Source organism: Rhipicephalus microplus, unplaced genomic scaffold (genome assembly GCF_043290135.1).
Source record: "Rhipicephalus microplus isolate Deutch F79 unplaced genomic scaffold, USDA_Rmic scaffold_15, whole genome shotgun sequence".
In the NCBI taxonomy this organism is placed as follows: Eukaryota; Metazoa; Arthropoda; class Arachnida; order Ixodida; family Ixodidae; genus Rhipicephalus; species Rhipicephalus microplus.
In genome coordinates, this window is record NW_027464588.1 from 2,594,472 (window position 1) to 2,611,920 (window position 17,449).

Sequence of the window (17,449 nt, forward strand, 5' to 3'; positions counted from 1 at the left end):
ACGCTTTCAAACAGCGTCCACTCTTCGCAATAATGCCAGCTATTTCATCAGTCTCTACGTCCAAAGCATTCTTGTGTTATCCAGGACGCAACCATCAGACTCGCCCACCAGATCTCTTATTGATATCACCGGACTGCCACACTCTCCCTTCAAGTCTTAGCGACGAAGAAGACAACACGTGCATTTTAAATTTTGTGAGACTACCTCTTTATTTTGACATTGGTGACTGCCAAGCCACTCCATGTTTACTTTTTCTTGTTTGTAAGTTGTAACTCATGCCTTCTTTCGGGGGGAGGGGGAACCATGTAACGTATGAAGGTAGCGATGGTTGGTAGAAGCCAAGGAGGAAGAAGTGCTTTTTGAATAAACATGGCGTATGAGCCAGACCACGTCTCCCATTCATCATAGCGTCACATAAGCGACGGAATTGCGACGTTATTCATGTCTCAAACAGTGCGCCATATTCACCTTACTTGCTTACCTACCCATACTACTTTTCGTTCACACCAAGTTAAGGCAGTGATCACGAGAGGATTTAGACGTAAGCAGACAGACGGATGGACGGATGAATGGACGGATAGATAGATAGATAGATAGATAGATAGATAGATAGATAGATAGATAGATAGATAGATAGATAGATAGATAGATAGATAGATAGATAGATAGATAGATAGATAGATAGATAGATAGATAGATAGATAGATAGATAGATAGATAGACAGACAGACAGACAGACAGACAGACAGACAGACAGACAGACAGACAGACAGACAGACAGACAGACAGACAGACAGACAGACAGACAGATAGATAGATAGATAGATAGATAGATAGATAGATAGATAGATAGATAGATAGATAGATAGATAGATAGATAGATAGATAGATAGATAGATAGATAGATAGATAGATAGATAGACAGACAGACAGACAGACAGACAGACAGACAGACAGACAGACAGACAGACAGACAGACAGACAGACAGACAGACAGACAGACAGACAGATAGATAGATAGATAGATAGATAGATAGATAGATAGATAGATAGATAGATAGATAGATAGATAGATAGATAGATAGATAGATAGATAGATAGATAGATAGATAGATAGATAGATAGATAGATAGATAGATAGATAGATAGATAGATAGATAGATAGATAGATAGATAGATAGATAGATAGATAGATAGATAGATAGATAGATAGATAGATAGATAGATAGATAGATAGATAGATAGATAGATAGATAGATAGATAGGCGGCAATAGTTCTTGCAGTTCGCAAAGAAATTGTTCGCATTCACAGAAAGTTAATCCTATTCACCTCTTTATGACCATGAGCAAAAGTGGTGAAGTTAGAATCGGTTGAAGTAAGAACTCTACTTTAGCTCTCTTTTGGCGCAGTCTAAACAAAGTACTTATTTTAACGTAGCAGTAAACTATGAAATATGTTACTTCAGCGGTGTATTTAACCTGCGCTTCCTCTGTACATGCACTTAATTCAAGGAAATATCATAAAGTCGCAACTGTACACAGCTCTGCCCAGCATTGTTTGTGTCGCGTATTCAGTACCCAAGGTAGTGTTGAGGGACGGCTTTGTGCTCTGCCAAAGTAGAGTACTTATAGTACTCTAAATCATTAACCACTTTTTTTAAACACACTCGAGCCCTCCACCAAGAACGTCCCTTTATTCCGACTGCTCGTGCCTAACTTTCTTCTTTCTTCGGTTCTCCTGCTTGTTCTCGCGCGGCCGTAATCATCCGCAACATACTCCCAAGGGGCCAAGACAATCACGAGGCAGTTGATTGGCACTGGCTGCCTCCAGAATGCATAACTTTTGAACGGGTCGTATTATGGTGTGCCCTGATGCTAGTCGAAGGGTGCAGATGCTACATTAATATTACATGCAGATGCTACATGAACATTACAAACAAGAAATCAACACTTACCTCACAGTATCAACGGTACCCTACTATAAAACGTTTCACAGTACAAATATATGGGTGTCACATAATCAGTGACATAAGCTGCACTCTAAAAAAAGAGCGAGTAAAAAGGGTGTCTTTTTGTCCCACAACAATAATCGTCATCTATATTGCGTTCGATCCTTGCGCTATCGCCCCGCGCCCGGTACATTCCGCTCACGATCGACATGCCCATTATCAGGGTTACATTGCATTCTCGATAGGAAAGTGGCCAGCGCCAAGTTTTCAAGAAAGGAAGCGCACGCAAGTCTGATGACGATTATTGTTGTGGGACAAAAAGACACCCTTTTTACTCGATATTTTTTAGAGTGTGTAATGCGCATGTGCAGGAAATTTCTATAAAAAGGCAATGATAAAATATTTCTTCCTCAAACGATTGTTTGCTGGAACTACTTTTGAAACACCCGCACACTAAACACATCACTGCGCTTGAATGGGTACAAAGGAAAGTTGTCCGCTTTATTTTCAAACGTTACAGGCGTAGTGGTTCCCCAACAGAACTAGTTCGGCTGGCTGGCCTCGCTACTTTGTCTAACCGAGTGAAAGTGCACAGATTGAAATTCCTGTATTTGTCGTTACAAAATGGTTATAAGATTAACCCCAAGTCATTTCTTACACACAGCTCTGCCGGAGAAACGCGACACAAACACAGACTCACGCTACAATAATTTCGTCTCTATGTATACTAAGAATGTATTTTGCTTCTCATTTTTTCCACGAGTCGTAAGAAACTCGAATGTCTTTGGTGAATTTATTGTTACTCAGCCTACACTAGAATTATTCTCTGAACTCGCGGAGGAAGCTGTTTGACGAGGACAGATGTCACTCTGTTTATTGTTATTTTATTGTCATTTTGCTGTTGCTGTGGCATACTTGATGGAATTGCTTACTCTTAGTAAATTTAGAGTGTAAGTTTTTGTTTGTGCGTGTGAATGTCTATTTCTCACAAAGCGCATAATTTGCTGTTCGCATTACTTCTGTACATTCATGTATGAATTAACTCCCACCCCTGTAATAATCCCTCTAAAAGATTGGCAGTATTTGAAACAATAAATGAATATACAAATAGATAAATAAATAAATAAGTCTACATTGCTAGTCCTCACAGCTTTGCACCCGTGCATTGAAAAGATCGGGCAGTTGTTTACATACCTGCGCGTGCTGGCTTGCCCTCGGCGTTCGCACTTCTGGAACGCTGAGCGAGAACAACGCCGTGGCGCTGGTCTCGTCCGCGTCCTTGGCGCCTGGCCCTTAAACCTCACTGAAGGACCAGGAGTCGCTGCATTGGGACCATGCGCGTTGTTGTGGGGCCGCATGTCCAAGGAGCTGAGATATTATTGGTCCTCCGCTGCTCCGCAGGCTTCGGTTCTCTTTCGTCTATCAGATGGTAGACGCCCGAGCTCCATTGAGTGTGACTAGCTGGTGGCTGAAGGGCGGGATGGAGACGTGGATACCGGCAACGCTTGCGCGTGCGAACGCGTAAATTGCGAAGGCGAACCTCATCCGCAGAGGCTACCTGTCCTCGGCGAGAAGCTTCCGCGACCAAAACTTGCGGTCTCCGACGGCAGCGACGCCGTCCGCGTCCGACTCGACGTGCTGACTTCGTAGCATGTGAGGCTCGAGCCTGTCGCGACGTTGACGACTTTGCCGAAAGTGCCGAAGTGGTCGACAACTCTGCCAGGGGCCCCGGCGGTAACTGGAGCCCGCCACCGACATGAAACGTCACCGATTGAGGGTGCAAACTGGCCTCATGCATCTCACCCGAAATCTTGATGCTGATGAGAATGGCCCTAAGTGAACGTAGCGCCGCTTCTCCCACGCAACGGGGGAAGGCGGTGCTACGTTCACTTAGAAGACAATGAAGCGTGGGCACGAGATGAGAACTCGCGCATGGTAGCCGAAACGAACGTTTGCTTTGGATGGACGCGATTTCTGTCTCAGACATTAAACATTTGCTCGTTTCAACTCCATCGCCGAACACACTTTTATTCAGCAGAGGTATACGAAGTTTTCTGGAATCGTAATAAACACTAAAAGTCCGTTCATGTAATCATTTGTTTTTATTATTATTATCATTATTATTAATACTATTATTACTACTATCATTATTATTATTATTGTTGTTGTTGTTGTTGTTGTTGTTGTTGTTGTTTTCGTTGTTTTGTTGTAGTTGTAGTAGTACATATAGTAGTAGCAGAAAGTAACCGCTACAGTTATCATACCTAAAAAAATACCGATACATTTATATTATCATCTTAGCACTGAAAGTAGACTTGTTTTTTTTTCGTTTACAAATATACTCAAGTACAATATTGCAGCGACGTCTTCGATTTGAATAATGAGTCACATGATTCAGCTAAATTTTGCAGCGAGGCCTTAGTCGTACCAATTTAACTGACTCCTCTGAACTCCAAGTTTATCTATACATAACGTGTTCACGTAATCTCACCTTTAATTTGCTAAAATGCTGCTTTTATTTACGCCTCTTGTCGGAGAACTAAGCTACAGCTTTCGCATAATTTAATTCTTATGGAATTACGGGGTCGTACATTATCTGAGACAGTCGTCCGTTTTTCGAGAAAACAGACCTGGTTATGCTGTCTTGGATATCACCCGGTACCAACAGCTTTCCCATGCATGGCCTCCAGCGGCGCGCGTCTGTTTTTCTTTTTTTTTTTTGCTACTGCTAACGGATAATGTCGGCAAGCTTGGGAAGGAATCACACGAGCAACTCAGCCCTCTCTGTTCAGCGTACCATACCCATAGCACTGACCGAAAATAGCTCGACTTCAGCACCATGGCTCAAGCCTTGAAGAGGCCTTATACTCCGTTGCACACATCAAGTGCCGCGCTGCGGAAGCGATCTGAGAAGTTCGGTCAAGGAAATTATAACTCCAAGCGTCTTGTGACTGTCTTGGACCACTGTAAACGCTCGTGCCAGCCTCTGAGTGACGCGTCACGACAGGCTGCTGATGAAGCATATAACGACAAACTACTTAGCGGAAGTTGCCTTGTAGCCTCGACTGAAGGAAATGGTTTGTGACATAAAAGGTACATTATCATGGACGAGTGTGCACAAGCACTGTCGTGCAAGTATGAGCTGTGAATCGTGCCACAACAGTTTGTGCAGCGGCATGCTGTTCATTGCATATACCAATGACGTGGGTTGCATATTATAGTCAGCATATATATATATATATTTATATATATATATATAACGGAAGCGAAAAGGCACGACTAACAAGGAAACACTTTTATTAATCACATACGTTTTGGCTGGTGGGCCAGCCTTCGTCAGTGTGACCTTGTTCACACTGACGAAGGCTATATATATATATATATATATATATATATATATATATATATATATATATATATATATATATATATATATATATATATATATATATATATATATATATATATATATATATATATATATATATAATCTTTGTTTTGTGTGTCGGTAATCTCTGGTATCAACATTGGCATGATCAAACGAAAATAAGGGTCAGCCTGATACTTTTGCTCCGTTTGGCTTGTTCTGTAATTGTGTACACTGAATGTTTTTTTTTCCTCAGGGTATATGAAGAATAGTGTGATAGTTCTGCAACCGTCTCCATAGGCGTGCGCCGAGTTGCCCTTCAGGGGGGAATAAGGGGTACCGCCGAGCACCCCCGCCTTTCCTTCCTTCCCCGCCTTGAGTGATTAGAGAAGCAGCCGTCCTGCGCCTCCCTCGTGCGAACGCCCTTGGCTGTCTCCAGGTAACCAACTGCTCCCCCCTAAGACATTTGTTTGCATTGAGGTTATAGTATCATTCGGTATTGTGACAAGGAAGCTTTCAGCACGACGTTAGCGAGAATGCAAATGTACGCCGTAGCACATTTCAAACAGGGTTGCCTAGAAAGTGCTGGATATTCTGCTATACATAGGCAGTACTCTCGTAGAGCCCTCTTTCAGTTTCTCACTGATGTAATCATGTATTCTCAAAGATATCATGTGATTCGGTGTAATCACATGATCAATAATCAATTACTATGCGTTCTTTGGCAGTTTGATTTATGCAAGAGTCATTTATTTTGGTTAAATTATTTAAAAGATTGAATACTGAAATACGCTTCTTGATATGACTTCTATTATTAGCACTTGCTCAGACACACCCGTACACAAAAATCCATACACGGAGTGCATTCACTTGCAAGCGACAGTGAGATCGATGTCAAGGTATCTCAATTCGATATGACTGCCTACATCTCGCGAAATTTCGCATAACTGTCTCGCGGTACACATTCAACGGATTGAGTTACCAGTGGTTTTCAGAAACCTATGTATCTTCATTTTAAATGTACAACACAGTGTGTCTAAGCGCCTACGCTTGCGTTATGGCATGCGGACATGCGTGTTGGCAACTGCATCCGGCTACACGGTGAAAGGTGTAAGTGCACGTTTCCTTCGGTGACGTAACGCAGGGCCCGCACCGGCGCCAGCTTATCGTTGCGCGCCATCTGCGTGGGATAAGTGAATCGGCTGCGCCCCCGAAAAAGTGCTTTCGCCCCCGAACACCCAAAGCAGCGTCAGATGAGGACGGGACAGCGTCGTCTTCTGCCCCGTAGGCGACAGCCGAGACAAAGCATCCGTGTGACCCGGGGGCGTTTAAAATCGCTGGCAGTATCCGCTGGCAAAAAGTCTTGCTCCTAACGGTGTTTATTCTCTCGGAAGTGTCCCCCTCTTCACGCAGCTAGAAGTGCAAGAGACTACGTATATCTCTTTCTATCGCAAACTCATTAAGTTGTAGGGGACAGTTGCCAGATACGCCCTCGGGCTTATTCCAAGTGTCAGTTGGTTTTCTGTCTCTTTCTTTGAATACAGACTGTTTATGCGCTGTCGGGGTGCTGTTACTAAAAAAACCTACAACACAAGTCCATACAAATACAGCAAAGAAAATAAGTAGCTGATCCCTTCATATAGGGATCGGTATAACACAAAAATGAAACGTGTCTTCGCCGAGGTAGTTGAGCATTCATTGGGCATTGTTTCCGCAAAAGCAACAAATTGCCATCTCACGTTAGGAACGACAACCAGCTCTAAACTTGCAGCGTACACCTCAATAAGAAAGCTCGCAAGAAATTAGTCTGCACTCGTCCTGTGTATGCTAACAACTGCCACAGCTCGACATTTATTACGTGCTGCTCAAGACGCACGAAACGAGAGCACAAGTACACGCAAGACAAGAGCGAGCGACCATCCCAATTCTTCCTGCATCATGTGTCAGCAGAGCACTCCTTTTGTATAAACGGTTATAGCAGCGTGCGAAGTGACCTTCGTCCTTATCGGAATTACGAGTCTGATAAGTGCGCGCAGCAGAGACCACGCTCCGTGGGGGCGGCGCGTCGTAGAGGTGACGACCTGTCATGCCCTCTCGCCGCTGAAATCAAAAACGCGCTAGAGTTTCGAAGCTCTGAGCACTGCGAAGTGATATACGGCGTGTATAAATGGCTTGCTGTTAGAATGCAGACAATGTACGCTCTGTGGCGTACGGGTTAGCACCGCGCGCTGAGAATGAATAGGTTGCTGGTTCGATTCCGCGCGATGGATGCTTCGAGTTTTTTTTTCTTTACAATGTCTTTATATACTTTAAACATCACTTCCGTGACGGAGGTACGTGAAAATAGCCTTGGTGGACACTTCCGTGTTAAAGAAAATATTCTGACAGTGTTTCTGTTCTCACATTGGCTGATGCAATCGTCAAGTCGGTTTCAATATAGCCCTGACAAAAAAAAGGTAAGAGTGGTGTATCAATTGGAGGTCAGATGACAGTGTCAAACTTTTGACGTAGAGAGTGTACCACTGAACAACTCCAATCCGGCACGAGCACTGAAATAATGAGAAGTTATTAATTTTTTATCAAAGTAAGAAAACACACAACATCCAGTTATTCACAAGTTTTGGTAACATCTGCATACGTAACGCCATCTCTTGGCGACAGCAATGGCGTCCGGCCGTAACTGAGTGAGAAGTTGGCGAAAATTAATCGTTGTTCATAAAAAAGCTCGTCACCAAGGGAAAAAAACAGGACTCTTGCTTCAACACAGAAAAGATACACTGGATTGTTATGTTAAAACTGCCGTGTTATTGAAAGTCGTGTAGCTTCCTAGGACTGTTCAACACCACCATTAGAAACACATGGGGCCACAATCTAAAGAATTAATTATTCGGGGAAGTCATGCGATTCGTTCTACTATACCGAACGTTTACCAGAACATTCCATTGGGCTTGCGTCAGCAATAAGTTATCTCTCTAAAGGAGGAGCACCTAAGGGTAAATAGCCTACTGCAGTCACGCTACCACAACTTCCTCATTGACACTGCCTAGAACAACAGACCTCAGATAATTACCTTGTTACCTGAAGGGCTACAGTCCAGCATATTGGTAAATTTTGTGATTAGGACGCTATTACTGTTACAGTGCGTGTTGCTCTCTTGGAGATAACACCAAAAATATACAAATGAAGTTCTACAGTGCTATCAGAAGAAAAAACTTGACTAATGAATGCACAATGGTGTTGAAAAAAGATGCATCCACCTTATTTTGGAAATATTTGCAGACAAATAATGAAACATATGTAACTATTGCAGCAGTTTTCTTTCATAACCCTCCTTTGTTTTTCATTCAAGGTGGACTGTCGTATTTACGATGGACATTTTTCATACCATTATCACCTGATGAGGTGGGAGCTTCTAGCGAAACAAGTTGTGTGTTCGCTGCTTCCGTACGGGTAAATACGGTAGTCTTCATGCGACAGGATTGAAAAAACTCGTGTACCTTTACCCTTGTGAGCAATCTTCACCATGACTATAGTTTCACATAAAACTTATCCTGATCTACCTTACATCCTCATGCCTGGCTACCACTTTATGGGCAGCGTAGTCAAGCCCTCGGAGCCGAAACGCACACTTTTTATGTCTTTAGCCTTTCGATATATTAGGTTTCTTGCACAGCCCCCCCCCCCCCTCCGCCAAGATTAAGCATTGAGTGGCGTTGTCCATAAGTTCCAAAAATCAGATGACACATCATGCAAACGAGTGTCAAGAGTTGTATATAATAGACATGATATAGGAGCATGCGTTTAGTACACAAATGCGCCATTTTATCATGCTGATATTTAATGGGAACTAATACTATGGTCATAACAGCTCCAGCCGCAAAACTCATAATGCCTTCTTCAGACGTCATCATGACTGCACAGGTTGCCAAAGTTAAGGCCGTCAATAAGTGATATAGTGTCTTTGTCAATGTAACCCTATTTCGGAGGCACTGCGAAACGACGTGAGACGCAGATAGCTGATGTACTATGCTAATCGGCTGCGTGACCAGTTACGAAGAACGGAAAACAGCGTCGATAAAAAGATTGATGATTCAGAATAAAACAAGAGGGGGCCCGAACTAAACCCCCGGTTGCCTAATAAAGATTTTCTCGTGATGAAGTCGCCATTCTGATACATAAGGCCTAATGATATGAATACTATCCTGATTTTGGCTTCCCATAAGATAAATCGAGTCAGAGCAAGATTCTCGCCCCGCGACGTTTACAATGTGCTTAAATTTTCACTACAGAGGTAAAAAATAATCAATGAAAGTCACACTTATTTCTGGTGCAAATAAGCTCCGAGCGAAGACAAAAACCAGCCATATTTCACACCTGTTTTTGACCAACTGACAAATGCTGCCTGTGCACCACACGCCACGATAGTGTTTTCACGTTTTCTTCGATACAATGGTAAAGTGTTATACCTTTGTGCAGCTTGTCGAGGTTCGCGCATTTTGTGTGTTATGCATGGTGCATGGTAGGCAACTGCGTATTTGAGTCAATCGTTCGTCGTACCTGCCTGTAGCAGCGTGATGTTCATACACGTGTCACCAGGCTCACCTAACCAGCGTTCCTCAAAGCCCCCTCACTAAAATTTTACATGGCTGTCTCTCTCTTACGAAGAAAGAAACACCAAAAAGGCTACTCAAGAGAGAGAGAGAGAAAGAAAAATACACAGGAGATTAAACTCTGTTTTTTCTAAATGGCTTTATCGAAGTATGTTCGGATCGTAGGAGTCTATACAGGGTGAAAAGCATCCAACATTGGGTTTTTAAAAAAGGGATATGTTGCTGTTAGCTAAAAATTGTCACTTTAAGCATACAACTGTAAAAAGCAAGTGGAATAAGCCCTATCCTAGACCGAGCATTAACTTCCACTGCTTCGGAGGGGTGTTGTGTATCCTCGTACTGTTCCCAGACTGTTTCGCGAGAATCAAAGAAAAGAATAAGCTTCACTGCTTTCCACAGCTCATTTTCATTACAGGCTCCAGCCCAGTTTAAATGGGCGGCGTAGGGCAAATCGTTTGCCCTTTTCTGCGTGGGAGGCGAGGCGCTCCCGTTCCGGTGCCCCAGATAAATAACGCCGGTGAGGAGGAACTGAAGCAGGTGAGGCCAAGGGCGAGGCAGGCCAGCAGCTGGCGGACGCGACGACCTTGAGACACTCGTGACGTGTGCTTATCTACGGGACACCAACGCAACGCACTGCATCTCGCTTGTGCACCCTGTGGGGTGTGTACGAACACTGCGGGGGCGTCGTTCTCACGCCTTCACTGGCGGAAAACTACTGTGGACGCCCGCCGAATTGACCATCACTCCTATGGACAGGGTAGATGATGACCACTAATAAAAAAAGGGACAACACGGTCCTTTACGCGATTGTCTAAGGTTATTCAAAGACGGAAGCCATCTTTTTTTATATCGATTTTATTGCCTCCCGCCGCTGGTACACAGCATTCGTGGTGTTGGCCTCCGAGGTCGGAGGACAACACCACGACATCGGAGGTGCTTTTTGCTCGTTGGGTGGATTCGCAATGCCTCCGAGATCCACACATATTTAAGCAAGTGACCATCTCATGAGATTACGTCAGAAATTTTGATGCCATGGGATGACGTACAAATTCTGGCAACATGTTACGCCTTAAGCTTACGGCACCACATGGGGTTTTTTTACACCCCTCGCGTTGATTCAGCGAACAGATAAAATAAAATAGGTGTATCTCGTAGCGTTCATACGGGCGATTCTGTACGAATGCATAATTAGTTTTAAAATGCCAACCTGGGACGACGGCAAAGGCGTGAAAAGACACCAAACGCAGTGAGTGCTGTGTCTCGTCTCTTCTCGTGCCCTGCTTTTGTGCTAATTAACTGGTATGCCGAATTTTAAAAAAAAACATTTATAGGACGATTGAGCTTCGCTTTCAGAAGAATAACGCGACAGCGTCATTGGGCCCCTTGCGTATTTCCTTCTCTGTTGCTAGCCTGACTTCTGTTCTCGGGGTGAGCTTCAACCATGCCGTAAAGAAACAAATGACTGTGCGTGTAACATCGGCCGTTGTAAAGCATCATTGAATGCGCATTGCAAGCACAGAACTTTGTGAAGTGTCTGCTGCAGCATAATTTTTTCCCTAGCGAGTCATCAAAGGCCTGAAAATCTGTGAGGTGACGCGTGAACCTGCGCAGCATCTCATTTGGTTCATACTATTTTTGTGGATGATGAATGTGTCTGAGTGCTTTCTGATAGTCGAGCCTTTCAAACACCCGTTCTTTGCTGTAAAATACGCTTCTGACAAGAAATATTACATGCGCTAAGGAGACTACTCCCACTACATGACATTCATTCAGTGTTCTTTCTTTTTACAAAACAGAAGCAAGGGCGCGACTCTGTGGCAGAGCACCTGCTTGTAACAAACAAAACACAAGGCTTGCAATTCTCACTCGAAGCAAAGATTTTCCTGAAAATTGCAAGAGCACGTTCGCCGGAGTGAACACCCGCTAAAGATGGGAGTTTCTCCATCAACACTTTGGCTACGCCTGCAACGTGTGTGACCACCTGTGGTTCGAGAACAACCACTGTGGTTAACGCACTGCCAACCGCATTTCACCGCTCATTACACTCCTCCATGAGCGTGATCATGCTCGGTACAATGTGCAGCACGTGAAATAAACACTGCGGTAAACCAAACCTAAACGTGTGTCTAACCTTACTGGGCGTTTCGCTCACGGAAGCGGCCAATATGGCACAAAAAGGCAAGCAGGTAGTTAACGAGCCGATCGACGTGGCCAAACACTGTGCAATGCCGGCCGCGGAACGTGCCCGACAACGCTGCCTTCGACGTGCACATCATGCGCGGGCTGGTTAACAAGCCTTCCTACAGAAATGGTCCCGCCAAGAAACGTGCCGTGCACCTCAGAGCAAGCTCCTCTAACATCGTTCAATTTTTAGCTATGGCAGCGAACTTTTTCTATTGTCCTGGCCCTCTTGGAACACTAAACTTCTTGAGTGCGATCAGCTAACTGAGGTGAGCTTAAGGCCTGAGGATGCAATTTGCCGAGTCATACGTGTATAGAGCTGCCGTCATGAGCCTGCGCCTTCCGGGCGTCAGTTTTCTGCCAATATTTAGAAGCCGCGTCGCGTACACAGAGCGAAGTATAATGCATAAAGGAGCACCCACACAGTTGGCGCACCTTTCAGGTCGAGCGCGCCAACTGTACCAACATTGCCGCGATATAGACCCACCATGGTGCCCCACCTTCGCTGGCGTCACTTTTCGGCCGCCGCCGCTGACCACCGCGGATGCGTTACGGAGGCGTCTTTGCGAAGGTGCGCCGCCTCCCTTCCCACAAACATCAGCTTTCCGTCGTTCTTTAAGACGAGACTCACGCGGGCATCCTCGATATGCACTTCCGCCGCGAGCAAGGACTACAGAGAGAACATAAACGCAACTTCAAGCGCGCGCCACCCACGCCGAAGACACAAGGCGCGCGTCAGTTTTCTTCTCAGAACGCGTGTACAAGCTGCGCCGACCTCGGAGTTCGAAAATGCGTGCATTTACGCCACACGATTTGCGACGTTGCGCGGCGCTTTTGCAATAGCTGTAGACCTCGTGCCGCCAATAACAAATAAACCACGTTGTATATGCTAAAAGTGAATGCCATGAGTTCTACGAAAGCGCCGTTATAAAGAAAAACAAAATAGGACAGCTGAACGTAGAGCATTGTCCCGTCTTGCTATAAGGGTTGAGGACGGCGCCCCTTTTTGTGTTTTGCGATGACTCTTTCTCGTGGGAAAGAAACAAAGGACCCTAAGTTTTCAACTGGTCACCGAAGCCAACAAAGCTGAAAAATACGTCCTTGGGTCTTCTGGACACGTGTGTAAAGTGTGCGTGTGTGTTAGAACATATGTTGTATAGGCTTTACACCATATTGCTTTGTTTGTGCGTTCTTCTTTTTGGTCATATCACTGTAGCGGTGGCCAAGGTTAACCACCGGCTTTGATTAGTGCCAGTGAAAGCCGCTGTATCATTGCATGCCAGGAAGTGTATAAGCAAGTTCCAAAGTTCCCTTCAGAATCTAAAACAACCATTATTCCGTTCTTGTCGGAAATGTTACTATTCACACTTTCCTCATCTCGTTGTGAGTTTTTCAGAGTCTAGATTGTCATTTGAAAACGTTGAGAAAACTTCAATAATTGCGAACTTTACCGAGCGTTGAACAGCGACGCTTTAGTAACACTATCAACGTCAAGCTCTAAACTACCGCCAACTTTACAATACTTCTTGAGAGCTATTAACCTGCTATTTATTTGCCTTGTTCAAACGGAGACCCAATGACATTACCGAGGAGAAGTGGAGTTGTTCCATCAAGAGTTTTGAGCTTCTATACCACAACTCCGGGCAGCGCAGAAAGCCCACGGCGAGGCGGTAAGACCATAGTCGCAACTCTATAACATGCTCCGTGGGCTGACAACACTGTTCTAAAAAACAAAGATGGCTACGCCTAATGGGGCTAGCCTGGCACTTTTGCTTGGCACGAAGTACCTTTATCGTGGCGTCAGATCGCATTGCTTCGTTGAAGGCGAAAGGGCCGCGGACCGTCTCACTCTCATCGGGCATAAAGGATTTCATTGGCGAAACAGCGGAAATAGTTGCGGTGTGCGCGCAAACATCGAGCCTTTCCGGCGAATCGCATCACATTTACTCAAAGCTGAAGAACCTGTCTAGCAAACCCATGGTTGGAGAAGGCAACTGCTCATGTGTGGCAGGCCTCTTCAAAAGGTGCTATAGCACTTTTACGCTGCGTTGCTACACTACTACAGACAAAGCCTGAAAGGTTTTCAACGCTGCAACTTGTGCTGCCGATTTCATGTACCCCGTTGAGTTCCGTTGCCCAGTCAAAAGCTGAACATGTATGCCATTCACTTGATTACAGGACGGAGCTATGCCTGGGCCAGTGTATTTTGAGATAAGGCAAAATGTAGTTTCGAATGTAATAGGAGTGCTCATTTCTTTTCGATCACCAATCCATGTTATTAGGTTTCTAATGAATAAGGTTGTGTGCTTCCAAACACTCGCTTCTTCGTGTTGGCAGTAGTTGATATTCAAGTCAGGTATACATGCACGCACACTACGCACGCTGTGAATGCACGGACATGATACACGCACGCGTCACCTTCGCGTGCACGTTTTTGTGCGTTTATATGCACACATACGAAATCATAAATGTTCAAGGGAAGGATTATATAGCACCTTAATTTGAAAATGGGCAGCACTACGACTTGCACAAAAAAACATGCATAGACAAAAAATACACTCGTACACGTAACGAAGGAAATTCCCTAAAGCACTTCCTTATAAACAACACTATATTATACTCTGCGAATATTAATAAGAATGTGCGCACGCCAAATAATGGTGCACTCACCAAGCAAAATTAAGTCGTCGTGAGAAAATTGATGCGACCATACTACCGTGGTTTTCGTCACACACTTTCCAGTGCGTAAGTTTCTGATTTGCGCTGTTCTTCATCGCGCGTCACCTGCATCCTTAGGGAAGCGATAGAACAATACATTGCCATCTTTCCACCGCGATACTTCGATCCTGTGATTCATGCGACCATGAAGCCGCATTCCGGCTCACTGCAACAGTCTTTGTTTGTTTGTTTGTTTGTTTGTTTGTTTGTTTGTTTGTTTGTTTGTTTGTGTTTGTTTGTTTGTAAATCATAGCACATAGGCACTCTGGGGAATTGGCCAAGAAAAAAAGCTGCACTGTTGGTCTTTCAACATCACTTTCTTCTTTTCCGGGCTCGCGCGTGTGGCATGGGGGCAATAAGAAGGGTTAGAGATCTAGACGGTTCCCATTGTGGCAGTTGGAATGTGTTAGTAGGACGACGAATCAAATTTTCAGCGCACAACCAGGCATGTGTTTTACGAGTTCTTTTTGTATTAATGCGATAGCATTGAAGAGCTCGTTTCGCAGAAATTCTGGCCTCGGTCTTGGCGTCATTGACTGTGAGCGAAGAATCATCTTATGGCTGACCTAAAAATCGAGAACGATAGAAATAGGGAATAAAAAATCCTGTGTCGCAATGGGGATCGAACTTGGGTCGTTTGTGTGGCAAGCGAAGTTTATATCACACGCACACGCTTTTGCTTGTGAATACATTGAAAATAACTTCCCCTGCTTGGACATGCTGTTAAAGTAATGCATGTTTTACATATTTTACAAACACACCCATCTTGTATACATGCTTCACGATACATAAAATGTTACAGTTATATAGCATGGTACAAGCGCCCATTGTGATTAGGTGCCAGAAAAAGTGATTATCATAATTACTTCATTGTTTAAAGCTGACTCTCTACAAAAGGCACACACGCTACTTCACCTGTTCTCTTAAGGCCATGTTCATAGCAAGTTCGATGAGGTTTTATGCACTACCTCTTTTGAAGAATGCCCAAGGACCAGAATATCGTTATCGCATTGAACTCCTAACAGCGAAGCTTTAGGGTCTCCTAATTTTAGTTGGTTGCGCGCCTAAACGAGGGACACGTGCTCTTAATGGAGTGATAAGAATGTTACCGCGTTACGCGTCCGCGGTCAGCCATCATTACAGACAGCTTGCCACGCAAGCGAAATTGGTTTGACATTCGAGCAGTCACCTAACTGAACGCACTTTGGTAACCTATACGCATTAAGGTGCTGAATTATTTCTTTCTCTGTTCCTGGATGATCTGTGTGAAGTTACACAGCACTCCTCCACATCTCGCGCCATCGCCTATCTGCACGCAAGGGCACCGGTGAGCGGCGCATTCGAAAGCAAAGCAGCAATTTCCATTGGGCAAACATTTACTCATAAAGCTGCGCGCAATGAAGTCTCGTGAGTAATCAGTATTCGGCCCCTCGCAGCACGGGGGCGCTGCCAACAAGTGCACCGCCACTCCCGAACGGATGACAACTGTTGCAACTCGGAGGATCACGCGCAATAAAGCTCGTTTGTTACAGCTGGAGAGGCATTTCCCGCGAGCCTGGCCTGCGGTGGAAGCAGCTGCGGAATGCGTTTCGGTCGCCCACGACTTGTGGGCACGAAGGCGATCCACCGTCTGGAGAAGAAGGCTTCCGGGTCACCCGTACCCGTCAGGTTCGTTTAGCGAGTGTGACAGGAACAACCTCGGCGCGCTCAAGGTGCGGCGCATCGGACGCGCCCGTGTAATGCGAGGACAACATGGAAAAAAAATAAAGATCATCTCATGGTTCGAAATGGGAAAACCGCTTTTCGATCGCACAGTTCCTCTTCTGGTAAAAAGAGCGTTGTTTTGCGGCTAAATGTGTTTATTCCTACTACCGTCGTTTGCTCCTAAGTTTAATTTGTTATTGATTATTATTCAGTATATTTTAAACTTATCCTACTTAGTTGTGGCTTCTCTAGTGGTTTTTTTTTCGTCTTTTCTTCTGATTGCTATTGATGTATTATCAGCGCCAAATCAAACCCTAACAGCGGCAAGCCTTCGCGATGGTATAGTGGGTGCCGTCCACTTATCGCCACGAAGAGGCACGCATATACGCGGAAAGCTGCCGAACAGGATGCGTGCGCCTGTCAATCGGGATAACTGGACGGCATGCACTACGCTATCGCAAAGGCTTGCCGCTGTTCGGGTTTCATTTGACGCTAATAATTCATGAATTCATGAATAGGAATCATGCTTCCTAAACCTAATTTGGGCGTGTAACATTGCCTAAATAAATAAATAAATAAGATAAACAACAGTAATTTTTCTGTTTTCTATACATTACTGAGTCAATTTAATTTGCCCCGCCGCGGTGGTCTAGTGGATAAGGTACTCGGCTGCTGACCCGCAGTCCGCGGGTTCGAATCCCGGCTGCGGCGGCTGCATTTTTGATGGAGGCGGAAGTGTTGTAGACCCGTGAGCTCAGATTTGGGTGCACGTTAAAGAACCCCAGGTGGTACAAGTTTCCGGAGCCCTCCACTACGGCGTCTCTCATAATCATATGGTGGTTTTGAGACATTAAACCCCGCAAATCAATCAATAGGTTTTAATTTTTTTTCTCTTCGTCAAGTCGACTTGGACAACGTGA